Below are 16103 nucleotides of genomic sequence, written 5' to 3' on the forward strand. Positions count from 1 at the left end.
CTGAAAGTAGTGTCAGAATTTTTGTACCCTGTTTATTTGAAAGCAGATGCTCATACAAAAATGCAAGATATAGTCAAATAATTGGCTTATTTCATTCAATCTGAAGAAATATATTATAAATGAGTCTTAGTTGTGAACCACATTCATTTTTAACATGATTTATTTGAAAAGAATGTCTAAATTATGAAACAAGTAGTTCATGCTAGAAATTTGAATACTTTCGGTGCCATTTTTCGAAATATGAGCCGTCCAATGTATGTTATTTCAGCCAGAATACAGTCTGGAAGATATTGGGAGCTATTAGAAGACGTAACAGTAGTAAACGCTGTGATTTATGCAAGTGAAACCATCATATTTCATCAAAACAATACTTAAATACGTGATTTTTTGATGGTTTGCGTTATTTTTTTCTGTTAAAAACATTTTTTTTCTTAAATTTTCAACCTGCTTTGGTCATGAAACTTTTATTGCATTCTTTTGAAACACTTCCGATAAAAATAAGTACATCAAATCTCAATTTGGAAACATTTACAATAATATGACATATTTATATGAGATGCATGCAAAATTAATATGGCAACACTTCCAAAAACCACCTAATTCATGGTTTTCAAGTCGATCTATAATGCAGGTCACTATACAAAATTGCTTTGTTGGATATTTTTCGAAATTTGTTAGTTTTTTATTATGGAATTCAAAAAAATGTTCAATTCGGCTAAACGAATGTCTAGGCAAAAAATGACATTTGCAGGGTTTTTACCCTCGTTTTTGTTTCAGTGTATATGTAAGTATGATGTATCACATTTTTATAAAACAATACTAGATATACTATCACTATGATAAAAAAGTTTTATCATAATATCTTTTGTATGAGTTTCTTGACACATTTTTGAATTTTTTTTAGCCTCGGCTAAACGAATGTCTATCACTGTATAAGTGAGTGCAACCATCTTTTGTGAACGTCATCTGTTGCTCACAATTTTTTTCTTGTTGATTTACATCGTTAAAGGGTGAAAATCAACTATGGCGAATAATTGGTACTATAGCCATAATTGGTTCACTTACCCTAGCTCCTAAACATCTAATTTTGGTGATTTTATTCAACCTTCAGCTGATTTGAGGTTCATTGGAAGGCTGATTTAAGGCTTAATATGCCCTTAATCGGTAATCAATTAAATTTATTAATTGTGTAAAAATAAAATAAAAACACTTTCGTGAGCTTATTTTTATCATTAGCTGCGTCTATTTCCAGAAGAGATGTTTAGGAATGTGTGAATAAATCTGTGGGAAAACTGTGAATTGAACTCGGACCACATGATTTATAGTCACTCACCTTAGCACATACACCACACACAATTGTACACATATCCTCGAAAACAAGAGCATTTCATGTTGTGTCTGAATAGTCAAGAACATAAGTTGAACTAAGTCTGTATTGAGGCTGAAGAAGCGATGTGGACTTTACGAAAACCATGTTTGAGTCAGCAGACAAAAAATATTTGATTGGAAGGTTGAACAACAGATGATTAATTCTGCATGTTGGTTACCCAGATGAATAATATTCTATTCAACTTGATATTCAGCCATCTATGTATTACCGATTAAAGAGGTTAAATAAGCGATACTTCAGACCAATATTCAGCTGTCATTAACCAGCTATTGTTCAGTATTCATTGTTACTTGGGATGCCATCTATTTTTATATGATAAAAATACTATATTTTATTTTATTTTACTCTCTTGGAATTAAAATACCAGAATAGAGAGACCGAAAAGAAAAAAAATCGCATATTTAAAATTCTGAACAACTTTTATCACAGTATGCTCATTGAATCAGTTGCCCATCTGCACCCACAGTCTGTGGTCGGGTCGATATTTCTCTTATCAACCATGCGCACAAGTGCCTATTCCAAAACTTTCCCATATAGTGTACGGATACTATAGTAGGTCAGACTAACTGCTATCGGTCTAAAGTTATCCAGCCGTGTTCTTCAAAAGTTCCGTGAAAATATCAGGATTTTGTATAAAATTCAGCTTGCAAGTGATTTCACGGGGTAATAATCATCGTTTCCGGTCGCCGTGTTCCATTGATGTCTGGAAAAACCGTGCGGAATAGTGTATCGGTTCCGTTTACTCGCATCGCAAGGGACACTTTTTCCAGCCATTGATGAAGTGTTCGGCTTTCGCGTATTTCGTGTCTGTACGTCGTCGTGTGTGCGGCTATCCCTGTGTCCGAAGATAGACGATTGAGAAAAGGATTTTCATTCTAGCCAAAATCGGTATAGGAGTAAAGTGCTGTGCAATCGTCGCCAATTTTTCCCTGTGGATTATAAGTGATTTTTGGAGATTTCCCTACAAAGTTTCGAAGGATTTTCAGCTACTATCGTGAAGGTAAACGTTGTTTAAGTTTTTGTAAAAGCAGCTTACAGTAATCTTATAATGTAAATTTGTTGACTGCTCTAGGAAGTTTTCACCAGCTCATGTGATGTGAAAATTCATTCAAGAAAATGGGTGAGATTGTATAATCCAAAGAATGGGAAAAAACGTGAATCGTATTAATTTTAATTTATGCTAGATTGTTATCCTTAAATACTGCTCGCCTTAGGCTTTGTTAATTACAGTGAATACTGGGCATTTTGCATTGATAAACTTTTTTCACGGTAGCAGCCTTTTCGCCGCAACTACTAGAATGGGTGGGCTTAGGGCATCGATCAGAGCCGAGGTTCTGTCCGTGCCTGTTTGTATGTATTGGAATACGAATGTGTGCATCAAAGTGCGGACGGTAAATCCTGTTTCTTCGAAGGACACCCGCCGCGTCCCGACACTCTTAAGCTATTGCTTACCTACTTTTCATTTTTCTGTCCAGCCAGCTAGACTCCAATGGGTGGGAGGCGTCGTGTTTACTGTGTGGAATGGAATAGGCAGTGGGGACTCTCCTGCTGCTTAATTCTGAGCGCCTGATTTTTAGTCAAACCAAGAAGTAGGATACTTTTAGCTTTTATTCTCTGGTAGTAGTCATCTGCTGTTTCACATGTGAATGAATTTCAGAAAAGCAGATGTTCAATTTTCATAATTAGAGTGATGTGATTTATCGAATTTGTCAATCAAATTTAAATTACAGCTCAGGGTAGATACATACTGGAAAAACTTGTAATTAGAAGGCACGAAATGTTACTAATTGGAGCGGACCTGGTGTGATGGTTAGAACACTTGACTATCACGCCGAGGTCCCGGGATCGAATCCCACTCCCGACAAACTCACAAAATGTGAGTTCTTCCTTCGGAAGGGAAGTAATGCGTGGGTCTCCAGATGAGCTAGCCTTCCCAAGTAACCACGGTGCTGAAGCCTTATTGCATGCAGATATACGATGTATTTAGAGCAATCATTACTTTGCATGAAAACTTAAGGTTGATTTAAAGTGGAAATGGCAATTATGCGACTGATTAAAGATTATACCAGTATAATCGTAATTTGATTCTATAATTGCCCATTTCCACTTTAAATCAATCTTAATTTTGCATGTAAAGTAATGATTGCTCTATATACACCCTACAGGGGGTGGCCAAAATGTTTGGGATAGGCAACTTTTTTATCTCTCAGAAAAAAGTTCATCATGCTGTAACTTTTCATAGAGTGCATCGAAAATCCTCTAATTTTGACTGTTTGTTAACCTATTATATGTGCATCATTGATACAAATTTGAGCTCAATTGGTTAATCTTTCGCGAAGCTAGAACCGTTTTTGCAAAACACTATTTTTCTGACAGCTTATTTTTGAACTGTCATATCTCAGAGACCAGTGAACTGAATTGGTACTTTTTAAACATTTTAAAAAGTAATCATGGATTGAAACTTTTTGGGGTTTTCTCGAAAAATGTATTTTTTTTTTACATCAATGTCATTGAATTTTAGTTTTGATTTCCAAAGATTTTCTACTTCTGCTCTCAAGATATCTCTAATTAGATATATTTGAGCCTATTTGGATTGAAGGAAGAACACATTTAGTATTTTTTGTATGGTATTGTAAATATGACTTAGACTTATTTTTCTCTATATGGGTTGTCAAACCGGTATAACTTTATTCGTCGTGAGATAATATTACATTTTATAATGTCGCATGAAGTATCAATATATTGTTCAAAATTTCATTTGATTCGGTTCACTGGTTTCGGAGATATGACATTTCAAAAATTGGTTGTCTAAAAAATAGTGTTTCGCGAGAACGGTTCTTGCTTCGCGAAAGATTACTCAATCGAGCCCAAATTGATGCACACAAAATAGGTTGACAAACAGTCGAAATTTGAGATTTTTTGATGCCCTCTATGAAAAGTTACAACAGCATGTTGAACTTTTTTGTGAGAGAAAAAAAGTAGCCTATCCCAAACATTTTGGCCACCCCCTGTAAATCAGCTTGCAATAAGGCTTCAACACCGTGGTTACTTGGGTAGGGCTAAAAATCTCGTAAATACAGATAAAAAAAAAAGTTATCTATTGATAAAAGGGTTGATCTTTCGTGAACTCTATTATCGCGTTATTAAATTCGTACGTGGATGCTATCGACTGTTTCGAATTCACAGGGGATTGTTTCGGCTTTCAGTCTATCAAGCGATTAAAACGAAAGTATCGTATGTTATTAAATTCATGGTAATTCATTTATACTACTCAACCAAATTGAAAAAAAAAAATAGTCCGAGCTATGACATAAAAAACAACCATGGGCTTGATACCCTAGCAGAGTTATAGTGAAGGAATGTTTGAAAATTTGTATGAGGCACTACAGGTGTTCAATTGATATATGTATGTATTAACACTTGGATAAATCAATGCTACCGTTTCATTATGATTATTACTAGTTGTTTATTATGGAGAATTTCAGTCGGAGGCTCTTTCATCCCGCCCGTTTAATTATTTTCGAACAAATTTTCATTTTTTATGTAGGAAATTGTGTCGACATAAGAGTTTACCAAGTAGATAGGGACTTGTACATAACATGAGTGATCAGAGCGAAGGAAAACTGCACTCTTTTACCTGCACGTGACACTGGTATATCTAGTATGAAGGGCATCAAACTATCATTGATATGGGTAAACAAAAAACATCTGATCCAAGCAGTAGTCCAGTTTTTAGCAAAGACCTCTTCTGGAAATAGACGTAGCTAAAGGTAAAAATAGACTCACAAAAGTGTTTATATTTTATTTTTTCGCAAAAAAAAATTAATTGATTACTGATTAAGCGCATATTAAGCCTTAAATCAGCCTTCCAATGAACCTCAAATTAGCTGAAGGTTGAATAAAACCACCAAAATTAGATGTTTAGGAGCTGAATAAAGGAATGTATCTCTTGTGTACAGCTTTTGTTCAAATTAAGGCTTATTTAAAATAGTCAAAAAAAACGTTTGTACAGCCCTGCGAACTGTCGCGCTTATATCAGAAACCAGAGACAGATAATCGCCATATTCTGATTTTTCTTGAGAGGCATAATATAAAAACAACTGAGAAAGTCCGTTGATAACTATTGATACAAAATTCGGGCCTCTGTAGGACCACATATATGACGTACGAAAAATGTCGCCAGTTAACCAGCACGTGGTCTATTTGGGACCAAGTTTCGCCACTCGGGTGTCGCCAGGTGTGTTTTCGGATATTCTTACTTGCGAAGTAGGTACTGCTGATTGCCATCCCTCTACCATTATCATTGGTATCGAAAAAAAGCTTTCCGTTCCAATGTCAGGTCGAAAGAAACTTTCTCTGCCGATCTGCGCGTTTGCATCTCCGATGCCTATTTTGACATCTTGTTTTGGGCACTCTTCGTAGGCCTTATCAAGGCTCTCATAGAACTCATCCTCCATGCCATCGGGTTTATCGTTCGTTGGCGCATAGATGCTGATCAGGTTGTAATTGAAGAATTTGCCCCTCATCCTCAATACATAGATTCGGTAGCTTATCGGCTTCCACCGAATAACTCGCTTCATCTACTTCCTGATCACTTTGAAACTAACTCCACGTTCTGCCTTATCGTCGCCGCTGTAGTAGATGTGATACTTGAATGAAGTGTTGGCGATGGGATCCACCGATAGGAATTCGCGTTCTTCGGGTTTGGACCTGCGTATCTCCTGAATAGCTGCTACATTAACGCCGACATTCTGCAGTTAACGAGCCAGGAGCCCAACACGTGCGGGTTCATTTAAAGTTCACACGTTTCAAGATCGGACTTTCCAATCGTTGTCCTTATCCTTAATGTTGCCGTTGAATCAATCCATTTAATATACTATGCTTTTCTTGGTGTTTGAAGGTTTTCAGCAGGTTACCATACCGGGGTAGCGTTGCCTACATTGCGTTGAAGGGGCGGCCTCCTTAGGTATAGCTGACGCGATACAGCATTTCATACTCAGCCACTAGATGCCAGAACAGACGCTGTTTGAGTCGCACCTCCTTGGCGAACAGGCACTCGAAAAGTACTACATAAATCTAGCTAAAGTCAAAAGGACAACAGTGTCCAAGCTGCACTACCAGCTAAGCACACAACTCTTAGCTGGCAGTCTTTGTCATCGCTCGTCTTGAAGAGAATAGAAACAGATAATAAACATAATTTCCAAGAATTAATTCATAAAACATTGACCATTCACAAACATCTTTCAAAAGTTAGGTTTTCTATATGAAGCTATTCGGAACACCACGCTGATAAACCGAATCATTAAAGGATTTTTCTTGAACATAAAATTAATTTTGCTCATGTTGTATACAACGTTTATTAGGCGTTTGCGATTACATGAAATGATTTCCTCAATAATCATCTTGTCCGGATATTCTCTAGACTATGTATTTCGACTTCAAATGTACGGTCGGTCGTCTTATAGTGGAGGTCGAAATACGTACCTGTCATAGGAAGCAAACGCATAGTTGAAACTAAAAGGAACAGTATTTATTTGGATTTTCTTCTACTTTGTTCAGTGATGTTTTTAGCAATACCTTTAGGATTTCTTTTTACAGTTACTTCGCAAATTTCTGCAGCAAATCCTCTGCGAATTCTTAAAGACGCTCCGCTGGTATTTCGCAAGAAGTTCCTTTGGAAATTTATCCATATATTGTACCTAGAATTATTTGAGAAATTGCTTCAGAATTAATTTTTGGCTTGCTTTCAAAATATTTTTCCCTTAATTCCTTTAAGAATTGCTTCAGATGTTCTTCGAGAGCTCTGCTTTGGAAAATTTGATAATTCTCCAGAAAAATCTCTTTTTTTTCAGGATTTCCTTCAAGAGCTCCTACAGTATACAAGAGCTCCGAGAAGTATTCCACGATCATCCACATCAGGTAAACTTTTGAGATAAAAGAAATTATATAAAACTAGGGAGCGAAATTTCCTTCAGTTTTCCTAAACCACTCCAACGCACGATAGATGGACTAGTAAAGAAGCAATAACTACTATATCCCTGTTACGTGAGAATGTAGTTTGTGAACCCCTGTGTATTGTCGGAGTTGACTGTGAGCAATCGCGCATACATGTGCATTGTTTTATTTTTCATGTTCTTTGTCATTCCCGTTTGTGTCAACAATGTCACTGATTAGATGTAAGTGAAAACAAGGACCGAACGGGAGAATCACCGTAGATGTAAGTTTTATTTTATGTTTTTGTAGAAGTTATTTAAATAAAATTGTTTTTATAGCTTTATAGCATGGAGCAAGGAACTCAGCGTTTTACTTGTCCTGCTGAAAGAGCGATGTCCCATAGATACATGTCCTGTTTTCAACAATCCCTTTCGGGACGGAGCGCGAAAAAGTAAAATCTTCAAACAAATGGCTCAGCTTTAGCTCTCCAGAACTCTTAGATTTCCCAATAAAACAACTTTAATTTATCCTCATTCAAAAAAAAACTACTCTTTGTCTGTCGATTTCTAGCTTTGACTACCAAGATAAAACGGAAATAAAAAATATGTGAAAGACAAAACTTTTCCATGTTTTATGGTTTTTGTACACTTTTTGTTTAATTTGTTGTGGTAAATTTCAGATGCAATGCAAACAAAAGTTTGTTTGCACACACACAAGTATAAATAATGGCTGAAGTATTATGTTTCCAGTTCAAAACCGAATTAGCGACATTTTTTCCTTGACTTCCGCTGCTTTTGCTTTGCGTTAAACACAATGTCGGAAGTGGGGCGCTGTATTGTACACCTGGTGCTCTATACAGCGCCCCACTTCCGACATTGTGTTTAACGCAAGGCAAAAGCAGCGGAAGTCAAAGAAAAAATGTCGCTAATTCGGTTTTGAACTGGAAACATAATATTGAAACAGTTCACATCACATAAAACAAAGACTTAACAGATGAAAAAAATCGCAAAGCTGTTATCACTCAACAGCACAATTGTGCTGGTTCGTCACGAAAGGGATATCATTCCGGAATGGGGCCTGTTACTTTAACAAATCACAGGGCGGAATTAAAAGGTACAAAACTGATTACACTGATTCGAAGAGGGTATTCTGCTTATAGGGTTCGAAAAAAAAGGCGGTACAAGATAAAAAAAAATCAATTTCCACGCACATCAACAACTCATATTTGGTTTAACTGCGTTACTTGCACTGTGGCATGTCAGCTGTGGGTCTTTTAGTTCACACATCGACTTTTGAAGGCCTGGCACTTTGGGGCACTCATCGTGTGCTTGCTGTATTTCATGGAACAAATCATGTACTTGGAAAGGTTTTTGCAGCCTTACACCTTAGGACCTTCGCCTCCATGTTGCCTACAAAGATTGCTCCTGTCAATCCCTTTACAGTCCCACGACTTGTGTAACTTGAAGCAAGATAACGATTCAAGACAATGAAAGCAAAACTTTGGTAGTTCGTGTATGTCCAACGGTCATACCGATCTTCCCACCATGAGCTTATCAAACCTAACCAATTTATAGCTGAATCAAGGCCACCTGTGTCCCTGTCGGGCCTTTCCGTAGCCAAACGGCTGCGCATGGCGATATCCGTCCACGTCACAGTGGCTCAGGTTCAGCCACGTTACCTGCATTGCGATTTGTCAGCTGATGCTCTCATGAAGGTCGGACAAACCATGCACTTGGGAAGGTTTGTGCAGTGCAGCCTTTCGTCTTATGGCCTTCACCTCCGCATCTCTAACACAGCTCGCTTCTGTCAGGGCGATTACAGTTGCACGACTTGTATCCCAGTTCAAGACACATAAAGCAAACCTTCGATAGCTCGTGTATACCCAGTGGACGTACCAATCAGCTCAATTTGAGTTCCCTTATCTTTATGAACTGTTTGGCATCCACCATGGGTAGCTGAATCTTGGCCTGTGTTCCTCCCGGGCCTTTCCATAGCCGAACACCTGACAAGCCCCTCCGTGTCCGTGATCTCATCCAGATTTTTATAGTCACTGCCGCGGTAAGAGCCCTCACCTCGACACCCTCATCAAGTACCTCATCCACCAATCATTTGTATGCGGCTTTTTACGGGCTTACGTCTGGTAGCTCCTGCCCTGACGCCGGCCTCGCCCGCTTCTGTGATTGTTTTTCATAAGCGATCGCATTTGGCGTACTCTTAGGGCTACCCGCGCACGCGAAGGCTTTCGGTACTTTCCGTTTCATGGGCTGTGCTGCTGCTCCAGTTGCCATGAGTTTGTCATGGTCCTGCTAGGCCACCATAATCGACTTGTCCTGCTTGCGGTCTTCGTTGAAGTTCGCCTAATGTTATTTCTCAGAATTCTTACATCCAATTGTTTTAAGGACAAACGTCTTGAAATCCCGGTTCAACAGTGCATCAAAACTTCAGACGCACTAATCTCAAGAAGCAAGCTTCAAACAACAATGCATTTTATTATTCTGTTCTTGCTCACTTGTAATAAGCTCAAAATAAGAAGCTCAGGTACGCTGGTTTTGTTTACGAAGAGATTTGTGCCCTCAAAATCGTGAGGAGGTGCCAAAGTCGGCCATTGTGGCGGCCATATTGGGATTCTAACAAGTCTGTCCTTAATTATTTGTTTTAGCCAGTGCTCAAAACAAACTTACAATAATCCAAAAAATCAACTGAGATGGTTGAAAAACAGCTGACTCATGTGAGATAATACGGAGGGAAGTGTTTGTCACGTCGCCATGTTTCAAGAGTCAACAGTATTACATACTTGTTAATTGCAATTCATTGTATCCACGTCTTATTATTAGGCTGGACAAGCACGTAAGACGATTGAGATGCGGTCTGCGCTTCTAAGTAATGAATTCTTGAGTATCTGCTGTGCACTCGTAAGGCGAGATGATAAACGAGGTAACTATATCAGACAGCTGTCCTATTTGAGCCATCATATCCCATCAGAATAAGGCATAGGAAGGGTAATAATCAGATTGACGAAAATCGATACAATTATTTTTGTGAGTTACTCTGGTAGTCGCTTCGTCTTTCGAACGAGCATCGTACAATTGCAATGTTGGTAACAATAACCATGTCGTGTTCAGTTATGATTCCACCTTCTCGGAAATGGAAAACCGCATGAACTGTAATTAGGCGGGATGTTATCGCAGTAGGGAGCATATTCAAACCTTTCCTGCATTATGCTATAGTAATTTCAATGGGCTATTCAGCAAATGACCTAATAAATAAACAACTCACGAAAAAAAAATTAAAAAAAAAACATTTTTTTGCACATTTGTTGGACAACATGTAACTTTTCACATACAGGGGATGGCCAAAATGTTTGGGATAGGCAACTTTTTTTCTCCACAAAAAAAAATCAACACACGCATACCAGGAACCTCAATATTATCGAACTTGTATGAACCTAAAATCTTTTTTCATTGGGTTTCAGCTTATGGTCTAACCTTTCAGAAAAGCCTTTGTTCAAAATATTCTATCGGTGAAAATTGAAATAAGTCAAGTTTGAAATTTATCAAATGAGGTATATTCAGAGCATAATTTTGTTGATCATCCCGAACTGCAAACAACAAGGCATCGTGCGTGACCTGTCACATACCTTATGATCTCTTCTTAGTTTTATAAACGTTATATTCACTTGTCATTTCTCCGGCATCTGTGTTATATGATCAGCCCCAGGGGGTCTGCCGTGGTTAATTAGCTCATTTTTGTATTTTGTGGGCTTCGTGGTCATGCGGTTAGTGGAGTTAAACGTTAAGGTTAATGTAGTAAGCCATGGAGTAAGACTGAAGAAACTTTTCGTGAAACGATAAATTCCTAATTAGCTTCTGTGTGTTGTCTGTTATATGGTGGTTATATGGTGGTATTCAGTCTGATCAGCGTCTGGCAGAAGACGGTGTGAAATGCAAAAAAAAAAGAGTTTAGGTTCATGCAAGTTTGATAATACTTAGGTTCCTGGTATGCGTTTCTTAACGTTTCGGCAATGTTTTTTGTCATCTTTAAAGGAAAAATCTTTGTTCGTTAGAACTGTGTCTGTTGAACTAACCAAATGATTTGTTGAAAGAGTTTGTTGACTGCTTAGCCGATAAATTCAACATTCAGTGCATCCAAAGAGTCGAACACTCAAACTTCCAGCTATAAGATACGTTTATCAAAGCCTCCTCCAGAATCCCAATGTTAAGTACTCGGCGATTTACAATTTCATATTTCGGCTTAGGCAGTCTTTGATTTTAGCGTTGATTGTTTCTTATTTTCGCCAACGTTTCGGTCCTTGGATCGGACCATCTTCAGGGGTTCATACCATAGCATGTTGAAACCCAATATGGAATTCATATTGTGTGTAACACCTTGATTCTATTTCACCACCATGATCATATATTACACCATCATTGTAGTGACCTAACCAACCCCCCCCCCCTCTCCATCCCCTTAGGCAAGATCCCTGCACACGCTAATGCAAGGACTTCCTCCGCCAAAAATGTGTAGATGAAGCACTTTCGCTCGGCGTCCTTCACTAGTACGAGTACGTCTGATGCAGCCCACGCCTGCTCTCAGATACAGCTTAGCATTTCGCCTGCAAGACCTTCAAGTACTCAGTAGCAAAAAAAAAACCGAGCTGAATTTTTCTCCCAAAATCCGTCAAGTTCAATATTTTGTAACTTTGGCAATTATCAATATTTTTAACTGAAAATTGTACCACTTCATCATCAGTTTATATTGACAATCTATGGTCAAAATTTTAAATTAATAGAAATTTCATATTTTGAATTATGATAAGTTATGTAAAAAAAAAATACTTTTGAAAAAATCCGTATTTTAGTGAAAAATTGAAGTAGCTTTATGAAAATTTCACTTCAGCGTCAGATTATATAGGATCAAATTTTCATCCAGTGTACCTTATTGTAAGCAAGTTGGCGGGCATCACTTGGTAAGGCATTGTAATATATAGTAACGCGTGTAGCATCACCTGTTTGCTTACAATAAAGTGTTTACAGTAGCTAACATTTGAAATTCATACACAAAACTTAAGTTGACAATTATAGACAATTGTCTATTCATTGACATATGTTTGTAACGGATTACGCGTAACACACTATGTGTTACGAGTGGGACGTCGTATCACAAATAACTAATATACGGAAATTTAAGTAAACGCGTCATACAATATTGATTGTTTATTAAAAACTTTGAACTAAACATGGAATGGAACGAATTGACGTCGGATTTTCTGATGCACCGGTGCTTCATTATGGTCAATACGGAGTGAAAACTGTGGGCATCAAAATAAGTACTTCAACTTCGACGATGGTTGTGGCCCAAATCACTGGATTACAATTAATTAAATTTCGACCACATCATTTCCTATATTTCCTGACGTTACAGTGAAATTTTCATAAAGCAACTCCAATTTTTCACTAAAATACGGTTTTTTTTGAAAATAATATGTTCAAAAATGACTTTGAACGATCGATTGCTCCTCATCAATTTCATCCAAGTAAAGGAACGATAGGGATGACGTCACAAGTTGACGTCCAAAATTGAAGTTTACATTGCTAAAGAGCGTGTCTCGTCTTCTGGTATACTGTGTGCCTCACCACACACACATTGCTGCCCTCGTTAATGCTTCTTAGTTGTTTTCCATCCATTTTCCAAACAGCCAGACGCTGAACAGACTGAATATTACTATCATCATATAACCGACAATACACAGAGGCTAGCTAGGAATTTTTCGTTTCACGAAAAGTTTTTTTCCGAGTCTCACTCAATGACTTACTACATATACACCTAAACGTTTACCACCACTAACCGCATGACCACGAAGCCCACAAAATAGAAAAAATGAACTGATCATATAACACAGATGCCGGAGAAATGACAAGTGAATATAATGTTTATAAAACTAAGAAGAGACCATCGGGTATGTGGCAGGTCATGCACGATGCCTTGTTTGCAGTTCGGGATCATCAACAGAATTATGCTCTGAATATACCTCATTTGATAGAAACTCTTCAAACTTGATTTATTTCAATTTTCACCGATAGAATATTTTGAACAAAGGCTTTTCTGAAAGGTTAGACCATAAGCTGAAACCCAATGAAAAAAGATTTTAGGTTCATACAAGTTCGATAATATTGAGGTTCCTGGTATGCGTGCAACATGCTATAACTTTTCATAGAGTGCATAAAAAAATCTCAAATTTCGACTGTTTGTCAACCTATTATATGTGCATCATTGGTACAAATTTGGGCTCGATTGATTAATGTTTCGCAAAGAACCATTCGGGTAAAACACTATTTTTTAGACAACTCATTTTTGAGCTGTCATATCTCAAAAACCAGTGAACCGAATTGAATGAAATTTTGAATGTATACTAACAATATGTATGTGCTTCACAAACTTTTAAAATAAAGGTACTTTTTAAATGTTGAAAAAAGTTATCATGGATTGGCACTTTTTGGATTTTTCTGGAAAAAATGTGATTTTTTTACATCAATGTCAATAAATTTTAGTGTTGATATCCAAAGATTTTCCACTTCTGTTTTCAAGTTATCTCTAATTAGATATATTAGAGCCTATTTAGATTGAAGAAAGAACACTTTTAGTAATTTTTGTGTGGTATTGTAAATTTGACTTATTTTCCTCTATATGGGTAAAAAATTCAATCCGGTATAACTTAATTCGTCGTGAGAAAATATTACATTTTATAACGTCGTATTAAGTATCAATATATTGTTGATAAACGTTAAAAAATTCATTCAATTCGGTCCACTGTTTTCCGAAATATGACAGTTCAAAAATGAATTGTCTAAAAAATAGTGTTTTACCCGAACGGTTCTTACTTCGCGAAAAGTTAATCAATCGAGCACACATTTGTACCAATGATGCACATATAATAGGTTGACAAACAGTCAAAATTTGAGATTTTTTTATGCACTCTATGATAAGTTACAGCATATTGCACTTTTTGTGGAAGAAAAAAAGTTGCCTATCCCAAACATTTTGGCCATCCCCTGTATGTACTGAATATAACTTGGGTGATAAAAAAATATTTTGAAGGCAATTATGCACCACATGATTTTTCTAATGGCTGTATTCTCTTTGTTTTCTCATTGCAGGTCACCTAGTGTTAGAAAAAAGAAGAAGGCAAAATCAAATCCAACTGAAAGTTTCCATCAAGTGATAGTGCAAGTGAAAAAGTGTATATCCGCCAAGCGGAAATTAGTGCATAATTGTATCACTCTACAAAGTCTACTGTGTTAGCCAAGGCAAACCTAATCAAGGAGCAGCACTGAAAACAATCAGCGTGGCGTTGATACGTGGGTGAAAGCCAAACTTCAGTTCAAGGGTGAATTAGTTGTAGAGATTATCTAGATTTCAACGTTTCCGTTGACATTATTCGTTTTCTTTTTCCCTGTCACGTGTGTTCATCTCATATCCCGGAAAACCTTGAACCGTCAGATTCATTGGCCCAATACCGAACGCATAGAACCCTTTTTGGTTGCTCAATATCCATCATCATACTATACTACCTTCATCACGCTATCTCCTCCTAGAGATTGATAGTATAGAAACCAAAAACACAAGAAGCCTCTGCTACAGCTACAACAAAAGATTAGTTGACCTACACGACAAATCGGTTAAATTAAAAATAAAAGCGAACGAGTAGCGAATCCTAAGCAAGGCAACTACTCATCCGGAGCGCGGTGTAGTTGACTCCAAACTTTTCTTCTCGTTCAATATTAGCGCCATATCTGACGCTGGGTGCGGGCGAATCTGCGCCCCGCCAAAGGTAATTTTCCGCATTACATGCATCCTTTTCTCAATATTATCTATACATTTTTTGGCTTTGGCTAATTTTAAATTTTCTTATAGTTCTTCCTTTGAAACTGTCAGCCTTTATCATTTAAAATGCCTGTGTTTCAACCTCTTACATGCTGTATTTTACTCTGTTCGCCCCATGCGCATCACCTTTTCCACACAAGAGAATAAAATGGATACATGTCTCCCCGAGAGAAAGAAAAATGCACAATACAGCACAAAAGAACACGATAAAGGATTTCACTTTCCACTTCACATCAAGTTGCAATAGTTCGCCGCACAAGCAATTGAATCTCAGCATGCTTTTAACAGCTAGTAGATTAATAGTAAGCTGTAAAAAGAAAGCCTGCTTTGTTTCGCCCGTGTGCTTTATCCCCATTCAACGATGTGCCTTTACAGCCTCTTAGCCAGTTCTTAGTATGTTGTGGAAATTTCAATAATATTGGTCGAGAATCACAGCTTGCCAACTTCAATGTTAATGATGAAACAAGCTCCAGTGATATAGGTTTATTTGACAGAAGCTAAACAAGCCATTCCCGGAAAGAAAAATCAATTGGGTTTTTTTTTAATTTTGAAAAGTTATTTGGTTTTTTATCTATTATATAAAAACACAGTGGCATATGTGGGACCGCGCATAACTTGCGAACGGATCGTCCGATTTGGGTCGCCTGAGTTTTTTCTATTAGTTTTCACCCAAGGAAGATAAATGAGGCAAAAAACACTGACAAATTAGGAGTTTTGGAAAATCAGGTTTTCATGCATTTTGAACGGGGACTTGAACTTGGCTAGGGACTTGAAATGTCAAAAAATGCGATAGGCAAAACAAAGTTTGCCGGGGACAGCTAGTTCTATATAAAAGAGCACCTTTTTCTGAGCCACTGTTATTTTTTTCAGATATTAAGAACTTCATTTTGGAACTTTA

The 16103-nt window shown here is 37.4% G+C and overlaps 1 protein-coding gene across 19 annotated transcripts in view; it reads left to right on the top strand.

The window, feature by feature from the left end:
* Positions 1-1908: 1908 nt before the first annotated feature.
* LOC109405943 (synapsin) overlaps positions 1909-16103 on the top strand; it is a gene marked incomplete at its 3' end in the record, with an annotated part of 32469 nt that continues 18274 nt past the window's right edge. For 4 of the 19 annotated variants that reach the window (XM_062845821.1, XM_062845826.1, XM_062845823.1 and 1 more), the window contains 2 exon segments: positions 1914-2390; positions 14479-14708. 19 annotated transcript variants of the gene reach the window in all.

This window comes from Aedes albopictus, chromosome 1, assembly GCF_035046485.1.
Source record: "Aedes albopictus strain Foshan chromosome 1, AalbF5, whole genome shotgun sequence".
Taxonomy (NCBI): Eukaryota; Metazoa; Arthropoda; class Insecta; order Diptera; family Culicidae; genus Aedes; species Aedes albopictus.